This window comes from Coregonus lavaretus, assembly GCF_964263955.1.
Source record: "Coregonus lavaretus genome assembly, contig: HAP1_SCAFFOLD_5980, whole genome shotgun sequence".
Taxonomy (NCBI): Eukaryota; Metazoa; Chordata; class Actinopteri; order Salmoniformes; family Salmonidae; genus Coregonus; species Coregonus lavaretus.
This window is the reverse complement of record NW_028159297.1, coordinates 7,975-35,910: the sequence shown is the minus strand read 5'-3', so window position 1 is coordinate 35,910 and position 27,936 is coordinate 7,975. Positions and strand designations below refer to the sequence as shown.

Below are 27,936 nucleotides of genomic sequence, written 5' to 3'. Positions count from 1 at the left end.
GATTCAGGTAGGGGTTGGAGGGTAGCTTCATCTCTTTAGGGGGTTCACCCAGAAGAGAGATATGACTGCTGGGAGCCTGAAGACACAGACACAGATAGATAACCCTTTACCTTACCACATTGTTACCTAAGTACTGTAACTAAACCATATAATTAACAACCCACTTTGCATTATTTCTGAAACTTACATCATACTAATTCATCATTAATGGCAATTCAACAATATACAGTACCCTACAGATGTTCAAGTCACAATGCTGTACACCCTTAAAATACTAAGTGTTGCCTCCCACTTTGCCACACCATCAGGTCTCTATATAACGGCCTTACAACATTATACAGCCTTGTGTAGCTGCGTCAATCTATCACGTATCTCAAGGTCCTATGACTCCTATCCACGCCATAAACTATACTTCACAGGTGGCAGTCAAATGCCGGTGCCTGGTGCCATGGTGGACACTTGAAACACACACAGACACCACACACACAAACACATTGTGTTAATTACTGTGCCCCTGTTGGGAGCTGGGCTCCATTATGGTGACACTGTGGCTCCTTTAAGACGTTCTCCAGAGTGGGAGCGGTGGGAGAGGAATAATAATGAACCTCAGAGGCATGCCATCACACACACACGGAGAGGGAGGGAGGGAGAGAGAGCGATGAGAGCGAGAGAGAGAGAGAGAGAGAGAGATGAGAGAGAGAGAGACGAGAGAGAGAGAGTGTGTGGGAAGTGGTGGTTGGTGGAAGCAGTGCATTGTGGGTAAATCCTGAGGCGACAGACCCTTCAGGGTTTCTGTTCCTGCTCTTCGTGTGTGTGTGTTCTGTCGAGGTGTGTGTTTGTGTGTGCCTATGATGAGGCCAGAGTTTCTGAGGACTAAATTGGGCGAAAAGGCCCAAGGTCATAGAGCCCCAACTCATAAACAAATGTTGACGTTTCAGAGGAGTCAGAGAAAGACAGAATGGGAAAACAGAGGAAAGAGAGAGAGAGAGAAAGAAAGAAAGAAAGAAAAGACAAACAGACAGACAGACAGAGGAGACTAAACCAGAGAACCTTAGGGCCCCTCTAAAGTGCTCCCTCAACGTGAAGGGGTGAAGGAGAGAAAAGAAGAGACGAGCTGGACGGGACAGACAGACAGATAGTACGAACGAAAGAGCGGAAGGAGAGAAGGAAAAAGAGGGAGATAGGAACCGACAGCCAGGGAAACTATAGGCAGAGGGGCTAGGAGCTAGGAGAGTGAGTGGAGTGTGTTGAGAGGGAGATATAATGTGTGCATAGAAAAGAGAGCGCAAGAATGAGAGCGAGAGAAGGAGAATGAGAGAGAGAATGAGGAGAGAGAGAGAATGAGAGAGAGAGAGAGAGAGAGAATGAGGAGAGAGAGAGAGAATGAGAGAGGGCTGGTGGGCAGAGGAGAGAGCTACCGGTATCTCAGTCAGTGCCAGGCTCTAGAGCCTGTTGTATCGCTGTATTGTTGGGCTGCGTCTGTGCTCTATACTCACTCCACTAGCTGGGCTTGCTGTCAGTGCTACTGTAGCTGTGTAGGCCGAGCTGGGTGGGCCCCCTGGGGCTTTGGGTGGTGGGGGGGGCCCAGCCCCGGGCTGCTCATTCCCAGCGGAGTAGCTCTGTCCCTGGGGCTGAGCGTGCATCGTGGTCCCCAGGAGGCGCTGGCTGCCTATCAGAGGCTGTGGTGGAGACGCAGGCCCCGTTCAGCTCCCCTCCCCCGGCTATGCCCAGGTGGTGCCCGTGCCTGCAGGTAGGGGCATCATGCCCGCGTGCCGACAACTGAGGCCTGACTGGACGCTGGCAGGCACTCCTGACCCAACTCTGTGGAGGGGAGAGAGGGAGGAGGGGAGGGGAGGGGGAGGGGAGGAGGGACAGAGGGGAGGGGAGAGAGGGACAGAGGGGAGGGGGACAGAGGGAGAGAGGGGGGGATGAAGGAGAGATAAAGAATAGAGGAGGAAGGTGGACTGTCACACCAGAGGCAGTAATCATTCACAGACTGGGTCCATCTGCTTTTGTGAGTCACTTTACTTCCTGCTAGCCTACAGTACACTACAGTAGGAGTAAACACAGTACAGTACACATGCTGTGGCTCAAGCTATAGGCTTTCAAGAGGTTAGGTGGATTCTACTATACTATACAAGCACTGTTAATACAGTTGTACAGCACAATGTATCCAACACAAAAATACCATTATCTACCCAGGAGCAAGTGAAGATACATTAACTCAGGTTATGACATTTCAGAACGGATCACCTCATACATAATATCTATTCACCAGCAGCAGAGCAGAAGCCTCCTACTTTGTTTCATCCTGCAAGCCCCAGGTTTCATTCATTCCAGCTGTTATATCCCTGTAATGAATGACCTGCACAGCCCAGCGCAGAGTCAGCCATTATGGGCCTGCAGCAAACAACACAATCCTAGCAAACATGGACCACATCCGCCAGATGAGACACATACTCATTTCAATACATTTCCATAAATACTGACTTTGTCATTTGGAGGATTTGAATTGCAAATGTGGTTTGTCTGTCTGAGAAGAACAGTTACAGACAAGAGGCAGGACCTCCAGGCTAGGTGGTGCGAATGGGGGCTGTGGATCTATACATACCCAGCCCAGGCCACTCACCGGTGGGGGAGTCACCCAGCAGACCTTTGCCCAGGGCCATGTGGGCTGGAGGTCTGGAGACCCAGGGCTTTCTGTAGGAGTAGACGAGAAGGGTCACCCAACAGACTGGATACCTAGGGAGGGGAAGAGAGAGAAGAGGATAAGAAAATAGGTGGAAAAAAAGATGCTAGAAAGCAGAAGGTGATGAAATATGAGTGAGAGTGTCCGAGAGCAAACGAGAAACAGATAATGGGAGGAGAGAAGTAGAAGAAAAGCAAAGATTGTGAGACTAATGCAGAAACTCCACTAGCATGGCTCCAATCCACGTACACACTGAGAGCAGTACCACTATGGCTGGAGCTAACAGAGCACACAGCAGTGTGTTACATGAAGATATCTCTCTCTCACACACTCTCTCTATATATGGCTGTAGTTACAATGTCACAATGTGCTTTTAAAACGACATAAAATATGCAGAAACCCAGAGTAGTGTAATGCATCTCTTTATTGCTATACCACACAGGAACATTCAGGAATTAAAGAGAAAGAACGTAGTCTCTATGGGAACTGAAGTTTCAATATTGTGAGAATGATTTTTTACAATAATTTCTGCATGGAACCAATTAACTGTGCAGAGTAGGTTATTCCTAATGTTGTTATATTTCATTACAAATGACTGACAGAGGCAGCCAATAGAAAACCCACCACACACACGCTCAAGCACACACACGCTCAAGCAAACAAACGCTCAAGCACACACACGCTCAAGCACACACACGCTCAAGCACACACACGCTCAAGCACACACACGCTCAAGCACACACACGCTCAAGCACACACACGCTCAAGCACACACACGCTCAAGCACACACACGCTCAAGCACACACACGCTCAAGCACACACACGCTCAAGCAAACACACGCTCAAGCACAAACATGCTCAAGCAAACACACGCTCAAGCACACACACGCTCAAGCACACACACGCTCAAGCACACACACGCTCAAGCACACACACGCTCAAGCACACACACGCTCAAGCACACACACGCTCAAGCACACACACGCTCAAGCACACACACACACACACACACGTTGTCTCACATTGCTGATGTGCTTGTCTTTGATGTGCAGGAGCTGCTGCTGTGCCAGCTGCATGTGCAGGAGGTTCTGCAGCACCAGCCCGTTCCCCAACATGGCACTCTGGGAGAGAAAACAACACAGGAGAAAAACAGTACACACACATTTAGAACATCCTGTAACACATGTTACCATACACACACTCATTACTCCACTCCCTGTGACCCACTCCTGTGTACACACACACACGTATGCACACACACTTTCACAAACTCCACAGTATTCTCACCTGCTGTACCTTCCCCAGTTTGTAGCAGGGCTGCTGTGAGGGGGGGTCGGAGGGAATGGAGAAAGGCTGGGGGGCCGCCCAAACTTCCCTGGAGACAGAGAGGGGTGGGAAGGGGGGAGGGGCATGGTAAATAGTACATCTTGGAGGATAACGGAAGTTAAATAGAAAAATATGTCTTTATTAAACAGCTTAAGTGTTTTGGCAAATTGTAGACTTCACTAAGCTACAGTGCACCTGAAACAGAGCATGGAACACAGCACTGAGATACAGTCTTAGCGACAACTCCAGCTAATGATCCACAACCTCCTCAGAATAAATGCATGCGTCAAAGCTAATGGTTGCTGCCTCCAGAATAGGTAGAAAGTTTAACATTTAATCTGGGGCTAATTTTACTTCTTTAAAGAGCCAGCCTCTCAGCCACCCTTCCTTCCTTCCTGCCTGCCTGCTCTCATCTGTTCTGATGAAGTCTGAGAACAAGTTCATTAAATATATGATTAGGCATTCATCAAAAAGAAACCTGCTTAGAATTGATTGGACAGGACATGCTAATCAAAAGCCATTTCTATCTTTCTAGGGGCACAGAGAGGAAGAGATGGATAAAATCTACATGATAAACGACATATTAGCAAATAAGTTGATTTATAAATGTAATTTACAATAGTCCTCTAAGTAAGAGAGTCCAGCTAATTGTTGCCTGCCTGCCTGTATGTCTGTGTGTGTTTCACTCCTCGTTCCCAGTGTGGGTAGGGCCTCATGAAGACCTGTAGGCTGCTGGTTGGGTCATGCTGTTCAGTAACTGGGCCAGGTTGGGCTCCGGCAGTAACCCCTTCTTATTACTCAACATCTGCCAACACACACACACACACAAGGAAAGGTTAGCACAGCTTGCTCTATTTCAGAAAGGGTGGTGTAGTGTAGTGACAGTGTAGTGATAGTATAGTAAAACGTAGTAATAGTGGTGTAATTATGGTAGTGTCATAGACTCTGTGTGCTAGTTTCTGTTTCTGTGTGGAGCCTGGGATCTCCTCATTAGGCGGTTCCTGATGCATCATGGTCACTTGTTTACAGCATGGTACCCATCTGCTACTGGAGAACAGAGAGGGAGGGAGGGAGGGAGGGAGGGTGGGAGGAGGGAGGGAGGGAGGAGGGAGGGTGGGAGGGAGGGAGGGAGGGTGGGAGGGAGGGAGGGGAGGAGGGAGGGAGGGAGGGAGGGAGGGAGGGAGGGAGGGAGGGAGGGAGGGATCTAGCAGTGTTTCAGGTCTGCTCCTTGTGCTACAGCAATGCGTTTTCTGTGAGCCACTAAACCAAGTTAAGGGGGTCAGGACATGCATTCCCACTGGGGTCGGGGAGGAGATATGGGGGAGTCCTCTCCATATGTTACCATATGGAGCTTCAGCCAGGGGATAGAATGGATTGAGGTTAGCTCGGTTTAGGCCAGATTATCAGCCAGAGGGTAAGGAAGACACACACTAGCTAAACACCATAAGCTTGGTCTACAGTACACACACTGGAATTCAAGGGCCTCAAATACTCCCTGCTCATTATGTGATGGAAACTGATGGAACCTAAAATGCTATCACCTGCACTATAAGTGCTATTAGCAGCACAGTACAGCACGCTCTAGCCCACAGACACTGACTCACAGAGTAGACATTCACAATAACATTACCAAGATTATATTTACCCAAGCCTTAAACAAAGTTCAGCTGAATTCAGGCTTGCTTGTATCCTGTTAAATACATGAAGCACAGTGTGCATTTTAGTGTGCATTACTACCTCTGATGGCCTGTGTTTTAGCCTGCCATACAGAGTGTATGTTAGCTAGACAGGTTTGTCACCGAAGCACAGTGTGAACTGTCGCTGACAGCGTCTTTCAGAGGGAGAAGAAGAAAATAGTCTCTCTCTCTCTCTCCTCTCTCTCATCTCTCTCCTCTCTCTCTCTCTCTCTCTCTCTCTCTCTCTCTCTCTCTCTCTCTCTCACTCTCTCTCTCTCTCTCTCTCTCTCTCTCTCTCTCTCTCTCTCTCTCTCTCTCTCTCTCTCTCTCTCTCTCTCTCTCTCTCTCTCTCTCTCTCAGAAAATGTCAGTGCGCATCAGTGTGTTTGGTTGGTTGCTGTCTGTTTCCTTCAAGCATAAGAAAGCCTGACTCCCACACAATCACACCAGAGAGAGAGGGAAGGAGAGAAGAAGAGAGGAGGGGGGAGGTCCATCTGGTCCTGTGTTCACACTCAGTTTCACAAACTGAAGGAATGACAGGAGGAATCCTCCTCTGAGCACAGTGGTCACTAAGGTGCTGATTCCGACATAGGTATTCACACCATTCCTACGCACTTCTCAGCAGTTGGTATTCAGACTTGCCTTATGCAGGTGCGTATCGGGCTTCGCAGGCGTGGTTCCCTTGCATGCGCTGAATACATTTAATTCAACAGCTGAAAACCCTCCTACTTGCTGTCCAACAGATTTTCCTGTGGAGTTTTCATTCAATAGGGTTTTCAGTACATTTATCTTAAGCCATCCCTTTAAATACGGTGTACCTTTTAGTTTGAATTTTGTCCACAGACTAGAATATATCGAGAGAACAGGTTCAGAATATTCGGGATCAATGAAAGAAAGCCACCTAAATATACAGTGCATTCGGAAAGTATTCAGACCCCTTCCCTTTTTCCACATTTTGTTACGTTACAGCCTTATTCTAAAATGGATTAAATAAATAAAACATCTTCATCAATCTAGACACAATACCCCATAATGACAAAGCGAAAACAATTTTTATTTTTTTACTTTTTTGCAAATGTATAAAAAAGAAATAACAGAAATACCTTATTTACTATGAGACTCAATTGAGCTCAGTTGCATTCTGTTTCCATTGATCATCCTTGAGATGTTTCTACAACTTGATTGGAGTGATTGGAGTCCACCTGTGGGAAATTCAATTGATTGGACATGATTTGGAAAGGCACACACCTGTCTATATAAGGTCCCACAGTTGACAGTGCATGTCAGAACAAAAACCAAGACATGAGGTCGAAGAAATTGACCGTAGAGTTTCGAGACAGGATTGTGTCGAGGCACAGATCTGGGGAAGGGTACCAAAACATTTCTGCAGCATTGAAGGTCCCCAAAAACACAGTGGCCTCCATCATTCTTAAAAGGAAGAAGTTTGGAACCACCAAGACTCTTCCTAGAGCTGGCCACCCAGCCAAACTGAGCAATCGGGGGAGAAGGGCCTTGGTCAGGGAGTTGACCAACAACCCAATGGTCACTCTGACAGAGCTCCAGAGTTCCTCTGTGGAGATGGGAGAACCATCTCTGCAGCACTACACCAATCAGGCCTTTATGGTAGAGTGGCCAGACGGAAGCCACTCCTCAGTAAAAGGCACATGACAGCCCACTTGGAGTTTGCCAAAAGGCACTTAAAGGACTCGCAAATCATGAGAAACAAGATTCTCTGGTCTGATGAAACCAAGATTGAACTCTTTGGACTGAAAGCCAAGCGCCACATCTGGAGGAAACCTGGCACCATCCCTACGGTGAAGCATGGTGGTGGCAGGATCATGCTGTGGGGATGTTGTTTTTCAGTGGCAGGGACTGGGAGACTAGTCAGGATAGAGGGAAAGATGAATGGAGCAAACTACAGAGAGATCCTTGATGAAAACCTGCTCCAGAGCGCTCAGGACCTCAGACTGGGGCGAAGGTTCACCTTCCAACAGGACAACGACCCTAAACACACAGGCAAGACAACGCAGGAGTGGCTTCGGGACAAGTCTCTGAATGTCCTTGAGTGGCTCAGCCAGAGCCCAGACTTGAACCCGATCGAATATCTCTGGAGAGATCTGAAAACAGCTGTGCAGCGACGCTCCCCATCCAACCTGACAGAGCTTGAGAAGCTTGTACCGTCATACCCAAGAAGACTCGAGGCTGTAATCGCTGCCAAAGGTACTTCAACAAAGTACTGAGTAAAGGGTCTGAATACTTATGTAAATGAGATATTTACGTTTATTTTATTACATTTGCAAAAATTTCAAAAAAACTGTTTTTGCTTTGTAATTATGGGGTATTGTGTGTAGATTTATGAGGGGGGGAGAAACTATTGAATCAATTTTAGAATAAGGCTGTAACGTAACAAAAATGGAAAAAGTCAAGGGGTCTGAATACTTTCCGAATGCACTGTATCTGTTTCAGCACCAATTGGTAGATTAAAAAATGCTCTGATCTTGTAGATTATTTAGATTTAGGAAAGTATTTATGAATCATAAAAAATAGGTTTGGAGAGCCTTCACGCATGAAAGAAAGAAAACGGTGGTTTGATTTATTCTGAAAATTGCGACATTCAGTTCTTCAACCCATGGTCATGTTGGATGATTATAATAGGGAGAATAGTGTACAATAGTAGGCTATACCCTCATCTATTGCCTGCACTAACCATGGAACTGTGTGATGACATGGACAAGTATTGCGCCATGCGTCGGGTTCAAACTTTTACTGTTTGGTCTGCGCGCCGCTCAATAATCATTTAATTAGGCTACATGTCTTTTTTTTATATTATCAACTGTTACTAATGATCCTCAGCAACAACCGTACGGCCTTGAGGGTGCTTACCGAGGAAGCAAATGAATGTATACTAAAAAAATATTTACAATGGAATGATAATGCAGGCTGTACCAACTGAAGGGAACTAACAGTAAATTGGCAGTTGAATATGTGTGGTTATTCTGCCTACTGACGGTCAATACTGACATTTAATATTTAACATGATAGAAATAGGAAACAGAGAAAGTCGGGGTAACCTGTAATTAAGACATTGTAGAGTGCCCATCCCTTCAGGTAAAAATTCTGCATAATGGCACAGCATTTCATAAACTCTACTGTGGGAAAGTTGATATGTTGATATGCTTCAGTTTGCTGCCATACGACTGGTTTCACATTTGTCTCCAGTGATTAAAAGGTAAAATAGAAAGAGTGTAATTTATATTTACAATTCCCTTATCCAAACGGATTACTCATTTACCTAGCTCTTATCAAGTTGTACATTACAGTGCATGGAGAATGGTGTTATTTCTATCTTAAAAAAACGAAAGTACATGCATTTCCCATTTGGAACCGGTAGGTTAGCTAGACCTTATTCATGGTTTCCTCACGCATAAAGGTGGTGGCATTATGAAGAATGAAGTCAAGGTCAGAATACGACGTATCTGTAGACACACGTCTGCCACACCTTCATTTATTCTAGCTCCACCCCAAACGAATCGCGGGTGAATAGCATGCTATTCTCATGCTTAAGTTCAAGGTCAGAATACGCATAGAGAGAAGAAGTGCATTAAAAGGGAATTAAGTTCCATTTATAAACGCTTAACTCGGGTCGGAATCGGCCCCTAAGTGAATAGTCCTCACTAAGGTTCCCTCTTAAGTCTATACTGTCTCAAGTCTATAAGGCTACCTTGTATCACTCTGTTATACAAATGCAAATCTCAATTCCATTAAGATTACTACAGTAAAACTAACAGACATAAGAGTTTATCTGCTCACTTTAAACCGAAACCTGATATACAGGGGTCTTCTGAGGACAATAATCTATACAATACTGTACAGTACTACTGTATACAGTACCTAGTGCTGGATCACCTGGTATGTGCTGGATCACCTGGTATGACCAGTGAGAGTTTTATTTAGTGACGCTGAGGTGTTGACAGATTGACAGTTCCTTCAGTTCCTGACAGCTCCGCAGGTAGAAATGAGTGAATGGGGGAGAGATGAGGTGCTGCTTTTAGTGTGCGCATTTTGTTTGTGCCGACCTCAATGTATGTGTGTATGTGTGTGTGCATGATTTTGTCTGTGCATGTGTTTTGAGTACATTCGAGCAGTGTGTGTGTGTCTGTTTGTGTATGTGTATGTTTGTTAGAGCGGCAGCGGGCGCTGCATGATTTCTTTTCGTCAGAGGGAGTGGGTTTATTGTGAGCCAGTTCTACACTGGGACAACTGTAATTATAACTGCCACTGTTATTGTTAGTGTTACAGCCGCACAGCACCAGAGGGAGAGAATGAGTGGGAGGCAATTTGTATGCATGTATTCAGTGTATTCATGTATATGTATGTATGCATGTATGAATGTGTGCAAGCATATTGAGTGTGTGTATGCAGCAAGTTGATGGAACCATCCGTTTAGTACTGTACATAGCACATGCATTTCCAGGTGGTCCAAGTTTTTACTATATCCGAATCAGTAAAATGTATCTATATTTTCTCTTTTTAATAAATGTGTGAGGCGGGAGTGTGTGTACCTACCTTGTGTGTGTGTGCATGTGTGTGTCCAGTCACTCACCACGCCCTGAGCAGCTATGAGAGCGGCCAATGTGCTCCTGCCTGAGGTTCCGGGGGTGCAGAGAGAGAGACGGATCTCTTGTCCTCCCACCAGTGTTCTGTCCATCTCTATCAGTATGGCCTCCGCCTGCTCTGCACTCTCATACTCCACCACCCCGAAGCCACGCAGCGGGCTGCCCTCATCTTGGGCCAGCTGAAACACAGAGAATACACGTGTTACAACCACACACCTCACTCAAAACAGCACAGAACAAACAAGCAAACAAAACCTTGCATGATGGAGCCCATCACAATTAGACTGTGTGTGGAATACTGCAACAACCTTGTCGTGATGCCAGAGACTGGCAGTATCCTCTCACAAGGTGAGCTCCAACTCACGTCCAACTCTCTCGCGCTCACTCTCTCCTTTTCTCTTTCTCTCCCTGTCTACGTGTGTCTTCTCTGGGGAATTCTGGCTCAGAATTTGAGAGAGAGAGAGAGATAGTCTGCAGTAGATTGTGAAAGAGCTCTTTTCAGCCCATTATCAAAGCGTCTGGCTTTCACAGAATCAACCTGAGCTATGAGAGATGTAATACAGTATGGTACTCCTACTCCTACTCCTTAGACTTAGACAAATAAACACACACACACATAGTGCACACACGTACACACAAAACAAGCACTACTCTTCTCAGTACTGACACAATGACAGAGCAGTTTCCTGCAGGCTGGTCTCCATCCAATTTGGATGGTGCCCTCATTGATCTTGTCCCTCGGAGCATCTGGATTGACGAAAAGCTATCTTTCAAAAAGCATTTTGATGAGTTAGTTAAGAAATGAAGAATTAAAATAGGCTTCTTCTATAGGAACAGGTCTTGTCTTTCGTTAAATAGCAGGAAACAAATCATTCAGTCAACATTCATTCCGGTTATTGGCTATGGCGATAGATTCAGTACACATCATTGTATTTTGTATCAGAAAGTAGGCTGGCCCACTTTGAAGTCTCGCAGATCGATGCATTGCGCTCTTTTTCTCTATAAAGCCCTTTTGCATAAACGTCCGTCATACCTTACTTCATTGTTCACCTTGAGACCCGGAATCAGGGTTGGCTAACCCTGGAGATCCCTTCAATCTCCACAGAGTTAGGTAAATCTGCATTTAGTAATTTCTTGCGCCTCATCTGGAATGATCTCCAAAACTCCTTAAAGTGGGAGGAGTTGGTGCCTCTAGGGCAATTCAGGTGGATGTTAGAGGGCCTTTTTTACTGAAGAATGTGTTTGTTTCATATGATTGTGTATTGCTTTTCATGTATTGTGTTTGCTTTTCATGTATTGTGTAATTGATGTGTACATTAATTTGTACAGTACCAGTCAAAAGTTTGGACACACCTACTCATTCAAGAGTTTTTTTTCTTTTTTTACTATTTTCTACATTGTAGAATAATAGTGAAGACATCAAAACTATGAAATAACACATATGGAATCATGTAGTAACCAAAGAAGTGTTAAACAAATCAAAATATATTTGAGATTTGAGATTTTTCAAATAGCCACCCTTTGCCTTGATGACTTTGCACACTCTTGGCATTCTCTCAACCAGCTTCACCTGGAATGCTTTTCCCACATATGCTGAGCACTTGTTGTCTGCTTTTACTTCACTCTGCGGTCCGACTCATCCCAAACCATCTCATTTGGGTTGAGGTCGGGGGATTGTGGAGGCCAGGTCATCTGATGCAGCACGCCATCACTCTCCTTCTTGGTCAAATAGCCCTTACAGTGCCTTGAAAAAGTATTCATCCCCATTGGCGTTTTTCCTATTTTGTTGCATTACAACCTGTGATTTAAATGGATATTTATTTGGATTTCATGTAATGGACATACACAAAATAGTCCTTCAGGTTTGTCCAGGTGGTCTCTGGCAAAGTTAGGTAGTTTGGTTCTTTTTTTGACAGCAGAAGCTTCTTCATAGCAACCCTCCCATGAATGGCATTTTGATTCAGTGTTCTTCTTATTGTTGAAGCATGCACAGTTATCTGAGATGCACCAAAGGAGGTATGCAAATCTCTAGATGTTATGTTTGGGTAGGATTTTACCAGATGTATTATTGTTCTAGTGGCTCTTGGGAATATTTTGGAAGGGCGTCCACTTCTAGGCCGAGTTGTTATGTTAAATGATCTCCGTTTGTAAATTATTTGCCTCACAGTGGACTGATGGTGCTCAAATATTTTTGAGATGATTTTATAGCCTTCCCCACACTGATTTGCTCTCACTACCCTCATCCTGATGTCCTCTGATATCTCCTTTCCTCTCTGCATGGTGTGCTTTACATTCACCTGGATGGGTAACACCAAACTGACCAGGTCTCTTATCTATATTTATCAGTCCCGCCCAAACTCTTTCCTAACGATCTCTCCTTTGATTGGTTCATTTCGTAGCAAATTATTTACCCACCTGATTCTACTTACCTACTTGATTTAACTAATGCAACTTGGGGTTCACTTATTTTTGCACCTGCATTAATCCCTTTAAAAATTAAAAATCAACTACACGCATCATTTCCTCTACACCAACATATGGTATTGGTAAATATAAACCTGTTATGTCAGACCAAAAAGACTGGTTCTGATTAAATGAAGATTTCATGGAAAAAATCTGTAAATGCACAAGGGGTTCACATACTTTCAAGCAGCACTGTATGTACAGTGCCTTGCAAAGTATTCATCCCCCTTGGTGTTTTTCCTATTTTGTTGCATTACAACCTGTAATTTAAATGGATTTTTATTTTGGATTTCAAGTAATGGACATACACAAAATAGTCCAAATTGGTGAAGTGAAATGAAAAAAATTACGTTTCAAAAAATTAAAAAAATAAAATAACGGAAAAGTGGTGCGTGCATATGTATTCACCCCCTTTGCTATGAAGCCCCTAAATAAGATCTGGTGCAACCAATTACCTTCAGAAGTCACATAATTAGTTAAATAAAGTCCACCTGTGTGCAATCTAAGTGTCACATGATCTGTCACATGATCTCAGTATATATACACCTGTTCTTTATGGAAGAGTGGGCATAAAAAAGCCATTGCTTACAGAAAAAAATAAGCAAACACGTTTGGCGTTCGTCAAAAGGCATGTGGGAGACTCCCCAAACATATGGAAGAAGGTACTCTGGTCAGATGAGACTAAAATTGAGCTTGTTGGCCATCAAGGAAAACTCTATGTCTGGTGCAAACCCAACACCTCTCATCACCCCAAGGGATGTTTTTCATCGGCAGGGACTGGGAAACTGGTCAGAATTGAAAGAATGATGGATGGCGCTAAATACTGGGAAATTCTTGAGGGAAACCTGTTTCAGTCTTCCAGAGATTTGAGACTGGGCCGGATGTTCACCTTCCAGCAGGACAATGACCTTAAGCATACTGCTAAAGCAACACTCGAGTGGTTTAAGGGGAAACATTTAAATGTCTTAGAATGGCCTAGTCAAAGCCCAGACCTCAATCCAATTGAGAATCTGTGGTTGACTTAAAGATTGCTGTACACCAGCGGAACCCATCCAACTTGAAGGAGCTGGAGCAGTTTTGCCTTGAAGAATGGGCAAAAATCATAGTGGCTACATGTGCCAAGCTTATAGAGACATACCCCAAGAGACTTCCAGCTGTATTTGCTGCAAAAGGTGGCTCTACAAAGTATTGACTTTGGGCGGGGTGAATAGTTATGCATGCTCAAGTTCTGTTTTCATGTCTTATTTGTTGTTTGTTTCACAAAAAAAAATATTTTGCATCTTCAAAGTGGTAGGCATGTTGTGTAAATCAAATGATAGAAACCCCCAAAAAATCAATTTTAATTCCAGGTTGTAAGGCAACAAAATAGGAAAAATACCAAGGGGGGTGAATACTTTCACAAGCCACTGTACACAGCCTGGAGGTCTGTTGGGTCATTGTCCTGTTGAAAAACAAATAATAGTCCCACTAAGCTCAAACCAGATGGGATGGCGTATCACAGCAGAATGCTGTGGTAGCCAGGCTGGTTAAGTGTACCTTGAATTATAAATAAATCATAGACAGTGTCACCAGCAAAGCACCCTCACACCATAACACCTCCTCCTCCATGCTTTACGGTGGGAAATACACATGCAGAGATCATCCGTTCACCCACACCACGTCTCACAAAGCCACGGCGGTTGGAACCAAACATTTTTACATTTGGATTCCAGACCAAAGGACAAATTTCCACCGGTCTAATGTCTATTGCTCGTGTTTCTCCTCTGCAGCAAAGGTAACTCTGGGTCTTCGTTTCCTGTGGTGGTCCTTATGAGATCAGTTTCATCATAGCGCTTGATGGTTTTTACGACTGCACTTGTTCCGTATTGACTGACCTTCATGTCTTAAAGTAATGATGGACTGTCGTTTCTCTTTGGTTATTTGAGCTGTTATTGCCATAATATGGACTTGGTCTTTTACCAAATAGGGCTATCTTCTGTATACCCCCCCTACCTTGTCACAACACAACTGATTGTCTCAAACGCATTAAGAAGGAAAGAAATTCCACAAATGAACTTTTAAGAAGGCACACCTGTTAATTGAAATGCATTCCAGGTGACTATCTCATGAAGCTGGTTGAGAGAATGCCAAGAGTGTGCAAAGCTGTCTGTCATCAAGGCAAATCGTGGCTATTTGAATAATCTCAAATATAAAATATATTTTGATTTGTTTAACAGTTTTTTGGTTACTACATGATTCCATATGTGTTACTTCATAGTTTTGATATCTTCACTATTATTCTACAATGTAGAAAATAGTAAAAATAAAGAAAAACCCTTGAATGAGTAGGTGTGTCCAAACCTTTGACTGGTAGTGTATAGAGTAATCTGCGAAAGAGACTGTGATCGAAGTATAACTCCCTGCTTAAACAAAGGTTCAATAAAAGAAACAACAATAAGCACCCCCCTTGGATTTCTTTACATTTTATTGTGTTCCAAAGTGGGATTAAAATGGTCACTAAATACTCTGTAATGTTAAAGTGGAAGAAAAATTTGAAGATTTTTTAAAGATTCATGAAAAATAAAACACTAATATATCTTGATAAGATAAGTATTCAACCGCCTGAGTCAATACATGTTGGAAATACCTTTAGTAGCGATTACAGCTGTGAGTCTTCTCTAAGTGCGATTGTGCAATATTTACCGCTTATTCTTTTCAAATTTCTTCAAGCTCTGTCAAGGTGATAGGGATCATGGCTTGACAGCAATTTTCAAGTTTTGCCATATATTTTCCATCAGATTTAAGTCAAAACTGTAACTTGGCCACTCAGGAACATTCACTGTTTTCTTGGTAAACAGCTCCAGTGTAGATTTGGCCTTACGTTTTAGGTTATTGTCCTGTGTCTGGTGTAAAGCAGACTGAACTCGGCTTTCCTCTAGGATTTGCCTGTGCTTAGCTCCATCCCGTTTCTTTTTATCCAAAACAACTCCCCAGTCTTTGCCGATGTCAAGCATACCCATACCAGGATGCAGCCACCACGTTTGAAAATAAAGAGGCAGTTACTCAGTGATGTGTTGTGTTGGATTTGAAGATTTTATTTTGCAGTATTACTTTAGTAATATTTGTATTCGTCTTTTCACTCTGTCATTTAGGACATTATTGTGGAGTCGCTATAATGCAGTTGATCAAGCCTCAGTTTTCTCCCATCACAGCAAATGAACTCTGTAGCTGTTTTAAAATCACCAATGGCCTCATGGTGACAAGCCTGAGCAGTTTCCTTCCTGTCCTGCAGCTCAGATCAGATCAGAAGGACGACTGTATTTTTGATGTGCCTGGGTGGTTACATTATTAACCATGCTTAAAGAGATATTCAATGTCTGATTTATGATTGTTACCCATCTACCAATCACTGCCCTTCTTTATGTGGCTTTCGAAAAGCTCCCTAAACTTTGTAGTTGAATCTGTTCTTGAAATTCAATACTTGACTGAGGGACAGATGTTATATGTATGGGGGACAGAGGAAGGGTTAGTCATTCAAAAATCATGTCAACCCCTATTATTTCACACAGAGTGAATCCATGTAACTTATTATGTGATTTGTTAAGCCAAATTTGTTAAGTCTTGCCTAAACAAAGGGGGTGAATACTTATGCAACAACTATATTTTAGTTATTTAATTTGCATTAATTTGTAAACATTTGTAGAATTGTAATTTCACTTTGACACTGTGGAGTATTTTGTGTAGATCAATGACAGAAAAAAAATCACAATTCAAATCTATTTCAATCCCACTTTGTAATGCAACAAAATGTGAAAATATCCAAGGGGGTGAATACTTATGATACCCACTGTAATGTCTCCTGACACAGAGTTATTATTGCTATACGGTTACTGTCCATCAATAGGAGTGAAGGGAGAGAGAGAGAGGGAGATATGGAGGGATGGAAGGAGGGAGGGGAAGAGAGACGGATAGATGGAGTGAAGGAGGGCGTTGGTCAGTAATGCCCCTGCCCGGAAATGAGTCAATTTAAGCCCAAGGCAATTGGACAAGGAGCCATACATCCTGGTACTTGATTGCATCCCAAATGGCAGCCTATTCCCTTACATAGTGCACTACCTTTGACCAGGGCCCATTGAGAATAGGGGACCATTTGGGATAAAAACCATTGTGTCAGTCAGCAGAAGGGATCAGCTAACCTCTTAAGAATCGGACCATTTCTTTCCATTTTCGCTAACTGCCTGTAGCTCAGGACCTGAAGCAAGGATATGCATATTCTTGATACCATTTCAAAGGAAATACTTTGAAGTTTGTGGAAATGTTAGCTCTGGTAAAAGATAACACAAACAAAAAAACATGTGTTTTCTATTATTATTATTTTTATTTTTATCTTTGAAATGCAAGAGAAAGGCCACAATATAATATTGCAGTTTGGGCGCAATTTAGATGTTGGCCACTAGATGGCAGCACTGGGTGTGCAAAGTTTCAGATTGATCCGGTGAAGCATTGCAATACTGGACTATTTTGTATCAAGTCTGCCCAAATGTGCCGAATTGGTCAATTAATACATTTTCAAGTACATAACTATAGAGAACATACAAAAATGATATGGTAATACAAAATGTAAGTTTACACACTCCCAGGAATGTCATACATGATGGATCATTAGCTTATACACTAACTTTTACACATCTAGATGGCTGGGCGGGGAGGGTGTGGAGCCAGAGACAGCTGGGGTTCAAACTGTAGAACCCAGTTCCTACATTTGAATATAAAAATTGATTTTATCAAACAAAACTATGCTACATTTTATCTCTGGGACCCTTAGGATGACGAATAGAGCAAGATTACTGAATGTAAGTACATTACTTACCTTCAGAGGTGAATGTATCAAACCAGATGCCGTGATAAGTTTTTTGTTGTTGTGCACTCTCCTCAAACAATAGCATGGTATTTTTTCACTATAATAGCTACTGTAAATTGGACAGTGCAGTTAGATTAACAAGAATTTAAGCTTTCTGCCCATATAAGACATGTCTATGTCCTGGAAAGTTTGCTGTTACTTAGAGCAGTCATGCTAATCACATTAGCGCACGTTAGCTCAACCGTCCCGTATACGGGACACCGATCCCGTACACGTTAAATAATGCATCAGACCCTGTCAGTCATTTTCACATTTACATTTTAGTCATTTAGCAGACGCTCTTATCCAGAGCGATTTACAGTTAGTGAGTGCATAATTTTTTTTTTTATACATACATTGACCCCCCCCCCCCTTTGTTTTTACACTGCTGCTACTCGCTGTTTATTATCTATGCATAGTCACTTTACCCCTACCTACATGTACAAATTACCTCGACTAACCTGTCCCCCCCCCCACACATTGACTCGGTACCGGTACCCCCTGTATGTAGCCTCGTTATTGTAATTTTATTGTGTTTTCTTAATATTTTCTTAACTATTTCTTAAACTGCACTGTTGTATTCGGCGCATGTGACAAATAAAATTTGATTTGAAAATCTAAAATAAGCCTGGAATTTCAAGCTCTGAAAACCAATTAAAACGTAGAACACAATCAAATAAGAGACATACACTACCATTCAACAGCTTGGGGTCACTCAGAAATGTCCCTGCTCTCGAAAGAAAAGCAACTCCCCCGTCCATCAAAACAACATCACACTGATCAGAAATATCATATCACTGATCAGTCCTGTCATAATAGAGCTTGCAAGAAAGGTATTTCACTGTTCTTGTGCACGTGACATTAAAACATGAAACTTAAATATAGCTAATGCAGACCAACTGACATAATATAGGCTTCCTGCTCACTGCTGGTCACTGTTCAGCTAGATGGAAAGGTATGACAAGGCAGGACACAACTGGACTGAATCGCATACAGTGCATTCAGAAAGTATTCAGACCCCTTGACTTTTTCCACATTTTGTTACAGCCTTATTCTAAAATGGATTAAATTGTTTTTATCCCTCATCAATCTACACACAATACCCCATAATGATAAAGCAAAAACATGTATTTTTAATAGCAGGATAAAAAAAAAAATGTAAACGGAAATATCACATTTACATAAGTATTCAGACCCTTTACTCAGTACTTTGTTGAAGCACCTTTGGCAGCGATTATAGCCTCGAGTCTTCTTGGGTATGACAGTACAAGCTTGGCACACCTGTATTTGGTGCTTCACCGTAGGGATGGTGCCAGGTTTCCTCCAAATGTGATGCTTGGCATTCAGGCCAAAGAGTTTAATCTTGGTTTCATCAGACCAGAGAATCCTTTTGGCAAACTCCAAGCGGGCTGTCATGTGCCTTTTACTGAGGAGTGGCTTCCGTCTGGCTACTCTACCATAAAGGTTTGATTGTTGGAGTGCTACAGAGATGGTTGTCCTTCTGGAAGGTTCTCCCATCTCCACACTGGAGCTCTGTCAGAGTGACCATCGGGTTCTTGGTCACCTCCCTGACCAAGGCCCTTCTCCCCCTGATTGCTCAGTTTGGCTGGGTGGCCAGCTCTAGGAAGAGTCTTGGTGGTTCCAAACTTCTTCCATTTAAGAATGATGGAGGCCACTGTGTTCTTGGGGACCTTCGATGCTGCAGACATTTTTTGGTACCCTTCCCCAGATCTGTGCCTCGACACAATCCTGTCTCGGAGCTCTACGGACAATTCCTTCGACCTCATGGCTTGGTTTTTGCTCTGACATGCACTGTCAACTGTGGGACCTTATATTGACAGGTGTGTTCCTTTCCAAATCATGTCCAATCAATTTAATTTACCACAGGTGGACTCCAATCAAGTTGTAGAAACATCTCAAGGATGATCAATGGAAACAGGATGCACCGGATCTCAATTTAGAGTCTCATAGCAAAGGGTCTGAATACTTATGTAAATAAGGTATTTCTGTTTTTTATTTTAAATAAATGTTCAAAAATGTCACTTTGTCATTATGGAGTATTGTATGTAGATTGATGAGGAACATTTTTTATTTAATCCATTTCAGAATAAGGCTGTAACATAACAAAATGTGGAAAAAGTCAAGGGGACTGAATACTTTCCGAATACACTGTAAGTTAGAGATTCTCCATACATAACGCAGCTGCTGTCATAACCCTCCATCCCCCATCCTCTCACCCCACCATTTCCTCCACTCCCACTCGTCTGCCAGTCCCTTTGGTCTGACAATAGAGGGATGAGGAGGAGAGGTGTGTAGGAGGAGGTCGATAGGCCATCAGCATACATTAGCCATACACTATGGAAATTACCTTCCTCTCCTCCTTACCAGTCTACCACTTCAACGCCCTGAGGGAGGGAGGAAGGGAGGTTGCCGTGAGTGAGTGATGGCTGCGAGGGCAAAGCGAGAGCGAGAGAGAGAGAGAGAGAGAGAGAGAGAGAGAGAGAGAGAATGAGTTAGAAAAAGAGAGAGCGGCACACACATACACTTGCATTCTCACACAAACGTATTAAGCTGTTATGCTCATTCATCTTCTACACAAAGTGTGTGTGTGTGTGTGTCTGCATGCGTGTGTGTAATGCACAGATCTGACTCCGAGGGCTCTATATACAGAGCAGAGAGTAGGAGTTGTAATTTAGCTGGGTGTCAAGCAGCTGAGAGGGAAACCAAACCCTCAGAACAGACACCAGCACTGACCCCATGGGGGTACACATTAATAAACAACAACATACACAGATACATCTACATCAGTTAATCATTGTCTAACTGGTAAAAACAAGAACAATACCCACTCTGATTCTCTCGTCCAATAAATCTAAAAACATAGGCCTACAGCTGGCTAGTGTGCAATAGCTTTCCCTATGCAACCTGCAAATATGAATTTATGGCGAGAGGGTTCAGACTAGAGACCCTTTGGTTGAAGTTGATCAATAGTGGTCTCAGCTCTGCACTTCCACTGAGAGAGAGAGGGAGGGAGGGAGGGAGAGAGGGAGAGAGGGAGGGAGAGAGAGAGAGAGAGAGAGAGAGAGAGAGAGAGAGAGAGAGAGAGAGAGAGAGAGAGAGAGAGAGAGAGAGAGAGAGAGAGAGAGAGAGAGAGAGAGAGAGAGAGAGAGAGAGAGAGAGAGAGAGAGAGAGAGAGAGAGAGAGAGAGAGAGAGTCTGTGCACCAGGGACAGATAAGTCAGAGTGAACCAGTCTTGTTATACAGATCAGTGCACAAGCATAAACATAAACACACACACACACTGAGAGAACGAGAGAGCAGGATATGTGCTCAGACCTTCACAGCCACGCCATATGGTCCTGCAAATGGAGACGTGTCTCTATACACACTCTACAGACAGTCACTGCCATACGCTCCATGTCTCTGGCAGGTCATCTATCTACTCTTACTAAACTAACACCAGCCATGACTCAGAACAGAGACATACACAGTCTGTGGGATGCTGCAGGCTGATCTGTCAGGTAGTTAGTTGGCACTGATTGAATCACTTCTCAAGTTTTCTCAAGCAAACCTCAAATGGGAAAGACCCTAGCATGTCTAGCTCTGGCACTAAAAAGGTTGAGAAAAACAGTCATACACACGTGCATATATTCATACCACCCAAAGATATTACAGACATTATGTACATGTGGTGGTCTATATGCCTCATGGACTTTGTGACAGCTGTCATTCAGCTGGCTGAAGTGTGTGGAGGGAGAGGAGTGATGACATGACGGACTCAGATGACAAACAGCAGCCTTATAATCACACATTCAGAATTCAGGGACGTCTGTGTACCCAGTATCCCCATTGCCAATGTGTCCCCAATAGTTTTAGAGATATGGAGAAATTGAATTTCTTGCCATACAGGTTAATTTCTCTTAATTTCTATATATACAGTGGGGGAAAAAAGTATTTAGTCAGCCACCAATTGTGCAAGTTCTCCCACTTAAAAAGATGAGAGAGGCCTGTAATTTTCATCATAGGTACACGTCAACTATGACAGACAAATTGAGCATTTTTTTTTCCAGAAAATCACATTGTAGGATTTTTAATGAATTTATTTGCAAATTATGGTGGAAAATAAGTATTTGGTCACCTACAAACAAGCAAGATTTCTGTCTCTCACAGACCTGTAACTTCTTCTTTAAGAGGCCTCCACTCGTTACCTGTATTAATGGCACCTGTTTGAACTTGTTATCAGTATAAAAGACACCTGTCCACAACCTCAAACAGTCACACTCCAAACTCCACTATGGCCAAGACCAAAGAGCTGTCAAAGGACACCAGAAACAAAATTGTAGACCTGCACCAGGCTGGGAAGACTGAATCTGCAATAGGTAAGCAGCTTGGTTTGAAGAAATCAACTGTGGGAGCAATTATTAGGAAATGGAAGACATACAAGACCACTGATAATCTCCCTCGATCTGGGGCTCCACGCAAGATCTCACCCCGTGGGATCAAAATGATCACAAGAACGGTGAGCAAAAATCCCAGAACCACACGGGGTGACCTAGTGAATGACCTGCAGAGAGCTGGGACCAAAGTAACAAAGCCTACCATCAGTAACACACTACGCCGCCAGGGACTCAAATCCTGCAGTGCCAGATGTGTCCCCCTGCTTAAGCCAGTACATGTCCAGGCCCGTCTGAAGTTTGCTAGAGTGCATTTGGATGATCCAGAAGAGGATTGGGAGAATGTCATATGGTCAGATGAAACCAAAATATAACTTTTTGGTAAAAACTCAACTCGTCGTGTTTGGAGGACAAAGAATGCTGAGTTGCATCCAAAGAACACCATACCTACTGTGAAGCATGGGGGTGGAAACATCATGCTTTGGGGCTGTTTTTCTGCAAAGGGACCAGGACGACTGATCCGTGTAAAGGAAAGAATGAATGGGGCCATGTATCGTGAGATTTTGAGTGAAAACCTCCTTCCATCAACAAGGGCATTGAAGATGAAACGTGGCTGGGTCTTTCAGCATGACAATGATCCCAAACACACCGCCCGGGCAACGAAGGAGTGGCTTCGTAAGAAGCATTTCAAGGTCCTGGAGTGGCCTAGCCAGTCTCCAGATCTCAACCCCATAGAAAATCTTTGGAGGGAGTTGAAAGTCCGTGTTGCCCAGCGACAGCCCCAAAACATCACTGCTCTAGAGGAGATCTGCATGGAGGAATGGGCCAAAATACCAGCAACAGTGTGTGAAAACCTTGTGAAGACTTACAGAAAACATTTGACCTGTGTCATTGCCAACAAAGGGTATATAACAAAGTATTGAGAAACTTTTGTTATTGACCAAATACTTATTTTCCACCATAATTTGCAAATAAATTCATAAAAAATCCTACAATGTGATTTTCTGGATTTTTTTTTTTCATTTTGTCTGTCATAGTTAACGTGTACCTATGATGAAAATTAAAGGCCTCTCTCATCTTTTTAAGTGGGAGAACTTGCACAATTGGTGGCTGACTAAATACTTTTTTCCCCCACTGTATAGAGTGTATAAAACATTAGGAACACCATCCTAATATTGAGATGCACTCCCTTTTGCCCTCAGAACAGCCTCAATTCGTCGGGGCATGGACTCTTTAAGGTGTCGAAAGCGTTCCACAGGGATGCTGGCCCATGTTGACTCCAATGCTTCCCATAGTTGTGTCAAGTTGGCTGGATGTCCTTTGGGTGGTGGAGCATTCTTGATACACACGGGAAACTGTTGAGAGTGAAAAACGCCGCAGCGTTGCAATTCTTGCAACATTCAAACCAGTGCGCCGGACACCTACTACCATACCCAGTTCAAACGCACTTAAATCTTTTGTCTTGCCCATTCACCTTCTGAACAATCCAGCTTAAAAATCCTTCTTTAACCTGTCTCCTCCCCTTCATCTACACTGATTGAAGTGAATTTAACAATTGACATCACCTGGTCAGTCTATGTCATGGAAAGAGCAGATGTTCCAAAAATTATAATAATAATATATATATATATATAATATTTTGAACATCTGCTCTTTCCATGACATAGACTGACCAGGTGATGTCAATTGTTAAATCCACTTCAATATATATATATATATATATATATATATATATATATCAGTATATTATATCACAGCATACCTGGTGTGAGTGTTTGTGCTTGTCTGTGTTTGTCTTTGTATGTGTGAAAGTGAAAGTGAGAGTGCTTTGTGTGTGTGTGTGTTTGTGTATGTGCATTTGAGTCCACACGTGCCTGCATGTGTATGTGTATGTGTATGTGTATGTGTGTGTGTGTGTGTGTGTGTGTGTGTGTGTGTGAATATATTCATATGTGCAGCACATCTAGTATGCATGGTGTGACTTGCCAGTCAGATGAGGAGTGACAGGACAGGGGACTCCAGTCAGCCCTTCAGCAGAGGTCAGAGGTCAAGAGGGGTTCTCTCACCAGGACCTGGGTGTCAGTCCGTCTAGGGGAAGTGTGTGTGTGTTCATCAAGCTGACATAAACCCAAATGCACTGGTTGTCAGTCTGTGACAGCTGCAGACCTCCTGGTCACTATAGACGTGAGACTGAAGACTTTAAAGTGACCGTACTGTGACCATGATCTGACCATAGAAATGGGGTCATGGTCCTCCTGTCACAACGGTCACTGAGAGGACAGAGGAGACGCCACACCTGACTCACTGAGAGGCTGGGACAGAGGACAGACTGACTCACTGAGAGGCTGGGACAGAGGACAGACTGACTCACTGAGAGGCTGGGACAGAGGACAGACTGACTCACTGAGAGGCTGGGACAGAGGACAGACTGACTCACTGAGAGGCTGGGACAGAGGACAGACTGACTCACTGAGAGGCTGGGACAGAGGACAGACTGACTCACTGAGAGGCTGGGACAGAGGACAGACTGACTCACTGAGAGGCTGGGACAGAGGACAGACTGACTCACTGAGAGGCTGGGACAGAGGACAGACTGACTCACTGAGAGGCTGGGACAGAGGACAGACTGACTCACTGAGAGGCTGGGACAGAGGACAGACTGACTCACTGAGAGGCTGGGACAGAGGACAGACTGACTCACTGAGAGGCTGGGACAGAGGACAGACTGACTCACTGAGAGGCTGGGACAGAGGACAGACTGACTCACTGAGAGGCTGGGACAGAGGACAGACTGACTCACTGAGAGGCTGGGACAGAGGACAGACTGACTCACTGAGAGGCTGGGACAGAGGACAGACTGACTCACTGAGAGGCTGGGACAGAGGACAGACTGACTCACTGAGAGGCTGGGACAGAGGACAGACTGACTCACTGAGAGGCTGGGACAGAGGACAGACTGACTCACTGAGAGGCTGGGACAGAGGACAGACTGACTCACTGAGAGGCTGGGACAGAGGACAGACTGACTCACTGAGAGGCTGGGACAGAGGACAGACTGACTCACTGAGAGGCTGGGACAGAAGACACTAGGAGGAGGAGAGTCCCAGCGTCTAAGAGAAAAGGGTGTGATTATATGTGTAAAAGTGTGAATGAAAATGACACCTTGTGACAGAAGGTGTTTATGGTTTTTTTTTAGTGTGACTTAGCAAACAGGTATAAGTCAGCTCCACTCTGCCTTGCACAGTAGTGAACCCATCCAGTGTGTGTTTGTGCGTGTGTGTTTGTGCGTGTGTATGTGTGTGTTGGCTATAAACCTGCGCCTGTGCAGTATCCAAATAAATCATCTGAGTACCTCCTCTTCACTCCCCTCATCCCACACCATTCACCCATCTTTACCACTTTACCTCTCTGTCACTGAGTTCTCCAACTCCTCCTAACTCCTCTCTTCTCCTCTCACAGGTACCCTGCTTTATCACTGTCAGTGATGACTAATGTAACGTACTGTTGTGCCTGAGAGCCCTCTCCTGCCCCTAGCCAGAGAGAGAGAGAGAGAGAGAGAAACATAGAAACAGAGTGACTTCTGTCTAATGTAATTTACCTGCTGCTAACACATAGCTTTGTAACGGCCCTGGCGTTCTCAGCCTAGCTCCTGATATCACTTAAGGGGCTGAGTCACTTTTAAGCACTGCTGCCAGGGGATAGAAGGGCCCTTGGGAGGCAGCAGACTAAGGGAGATCAGAGTGGTTAGGGTGGAGGAGGGCCCTTAGCGCACTCCATAGGTATGGTAGTGGGGGTGGGGGTGGGGGTGGAGGGGTTAAGGTATAGGAGTTAAGGGCCTTCTACGTGTGGATTTGATAGGGGGTTGAATAGAGAGGGTAGACAGAGAGATGAGTAAAACCATTTGTAACAGTTAGAATAGGAAAGGAGCCTAAGGCTGAGAACAGTGTGGAACTGTGAATGAGGCTAAAGGCTATAGGGGTGGAGCAAGGCCTTTGGAGTGGAGCTCAATGCATAGATCTCTGGGAGTAATGGGATTTGTGGAAGAAACCATTAGGGAAGATGTTGTGGTAATGGCAGAGTGTAGGAGAAGAACTACAGCTTTTCATCTCTTCACAACACACACACACACACGTGCACACACACACTCACAATGCTGAACCGTAGGTTAAAGCCTGCTGGCTCTGCAACAGCTAGGAAACATGAGTCAAACACCCACAAACCATCATGGGACTTTGATGACGTAGGCGTATTGTTTTCTGTGTGGGAGGGAGTGGAGAGTTAGAGGGGGATGGAGGGACGTAGGGGTGGAGGAGAAGGAAGGATGAAGGGATGGGGAAGAGGAGGGGAGGAGTTGAACGTGGAGATGCTCTGTTAGGAAGAGCTGGCAGGCAGGGAAAGACGAGTCACGCTGGTGTCACGGTAACCAGGCCTCACCCCGGCAACCCCCCATTCGCACAGCATTGGGGCCGTTGAGGTGTTGAACTTGAAAGCATCACAAATAAGTACTCTGCCTCGGACTCACCTGGCAGAAGACAGGCTTGTAGCGGTCTGAGAACAGCAGGGTCAGCTCCTCCGTCTCATACTCCTGGGGCAGCCGGTCCACACAGAGGCACTTAGAGTGGAGGTGGTGACCTTCAGTCAGCTGGTTTACGTCTGTCCACTGGACCATGACCGCACGGTCCCCCTGAGGTCGCCCCAGCAGCTCCGACCGCGCCCGCGACGCTGAGTCCTTCTTCATGTACTCCACGAAGCCGTAGCCCTTGGAGTGTCCGGTGAGCTCGCTGTAGACCAGGAAGCAGCGCTCGATGTTTCCGTAGGCGCGGACCAGGTCCTCCAGCTGCTGGGCGGTGAAGGTGTGGGGCAGGTTGGTGAGGCAGAGCAAGGAGTCTGTGGGCTGGAGCTGCACCGTGATGTCCCGGCCACGCATGTTGCTCTGGTGGAGGGAGTGGATGGCATCCTGAGCCTGGTCACCGTTCAGCAGGGTCACAAACGCTGGAGGGACACGGATAGGGACGCACAGAGACAGGGAAATGGACAGAGATACACAGAGACAGGGAGACAGGAATACACAGAGACAGGGAAATGGACAGAGATACACAGAGACAGGGAGACAGGAATACACAGAGACAGGGAAATGGACAGAGATACACAGAGACAGGGAGACAGGAATACACAGAGACAGGGAAATGGACAGAGATACACAGAGACAGGGAGACAGGAATACACAGAGACAGGGATATGGACAGAGATACACAGAGACAGGGAGACAGGAATACAAAGAGACAGGGAAATGGACAGAGATACATAAAGACATGTACGGGGACACCGACAGGGAGACAGGGACAGGGACACACAAAGACAAGGAGAAACACAAACACACAGACAGAGAGAACAATAGACACATACACACACAAACACACACACACACACACACACACACAGGGAAACATGCATAGAGACAGAGAATGGGAAAGAGAGGGGTACAGAAACATACACACCCAGAGAAACACAGAGATACACAGAGAGAAAGACCCACATTAGCTGGGAGCAGCCTGGAAAGAATCCACTCACTGACACACACATATTTATCCTGCTTCTAAACACACAGTGACAGAACAGAACAGCATGATAGATCACAATAACAGGATAGGTGTTTACAACATTACAGTCCAATAAACAGGCTTAATCAAAACTGAACACCCCCCCCCCCCCCAACACAGCCCCCCAGTCCCCCCAAAATGCCAACGCAGTGATTCATGGGCCGTGAAATGAGCCGGTAATGAATTGATATGGAATGTGTAGCGTTGCCAAAATACCCCTCAGCCGAGCAAACTTTGAGCCTGAGCCCACTGTAGCAGCATCTGTCTAACTGACTGACTGGCTGTCCGAAACA

At 44.5% G+C, this 27,936-nt stretch overlaps 1 pseudogene across 1 annotated transcript; it reads right to left on the bottom strand.

Moving 5' to 3' along the window:
• Positions 1-4: 4 nt before the first annotated feature.
• LOC311123050 (ribonucleoprotein PTB-binding 2-like) lies at positions 5-27,430 on the bottom strand (annotated as a pseudogene). Its single transcript, XR_014615150.1, has 8 exons — positions 26,566-27,430; positions 10,295-10,486; positions 4,703-4,821; positions 3,978-4,065; positions 3,713-3,811; positions 2,630-2,742; positions 1,497-1,821; positions 5-76 (listed from the first exon to the last, which is right to left on the bottom strand). The product of XR_014615150.1 is annotated as a ribonucleoprotein PTB-binding 2-like (transcript).
• Between the last annotated feature and the right edge of the window lie 506 nt (positions 27,431-27,936).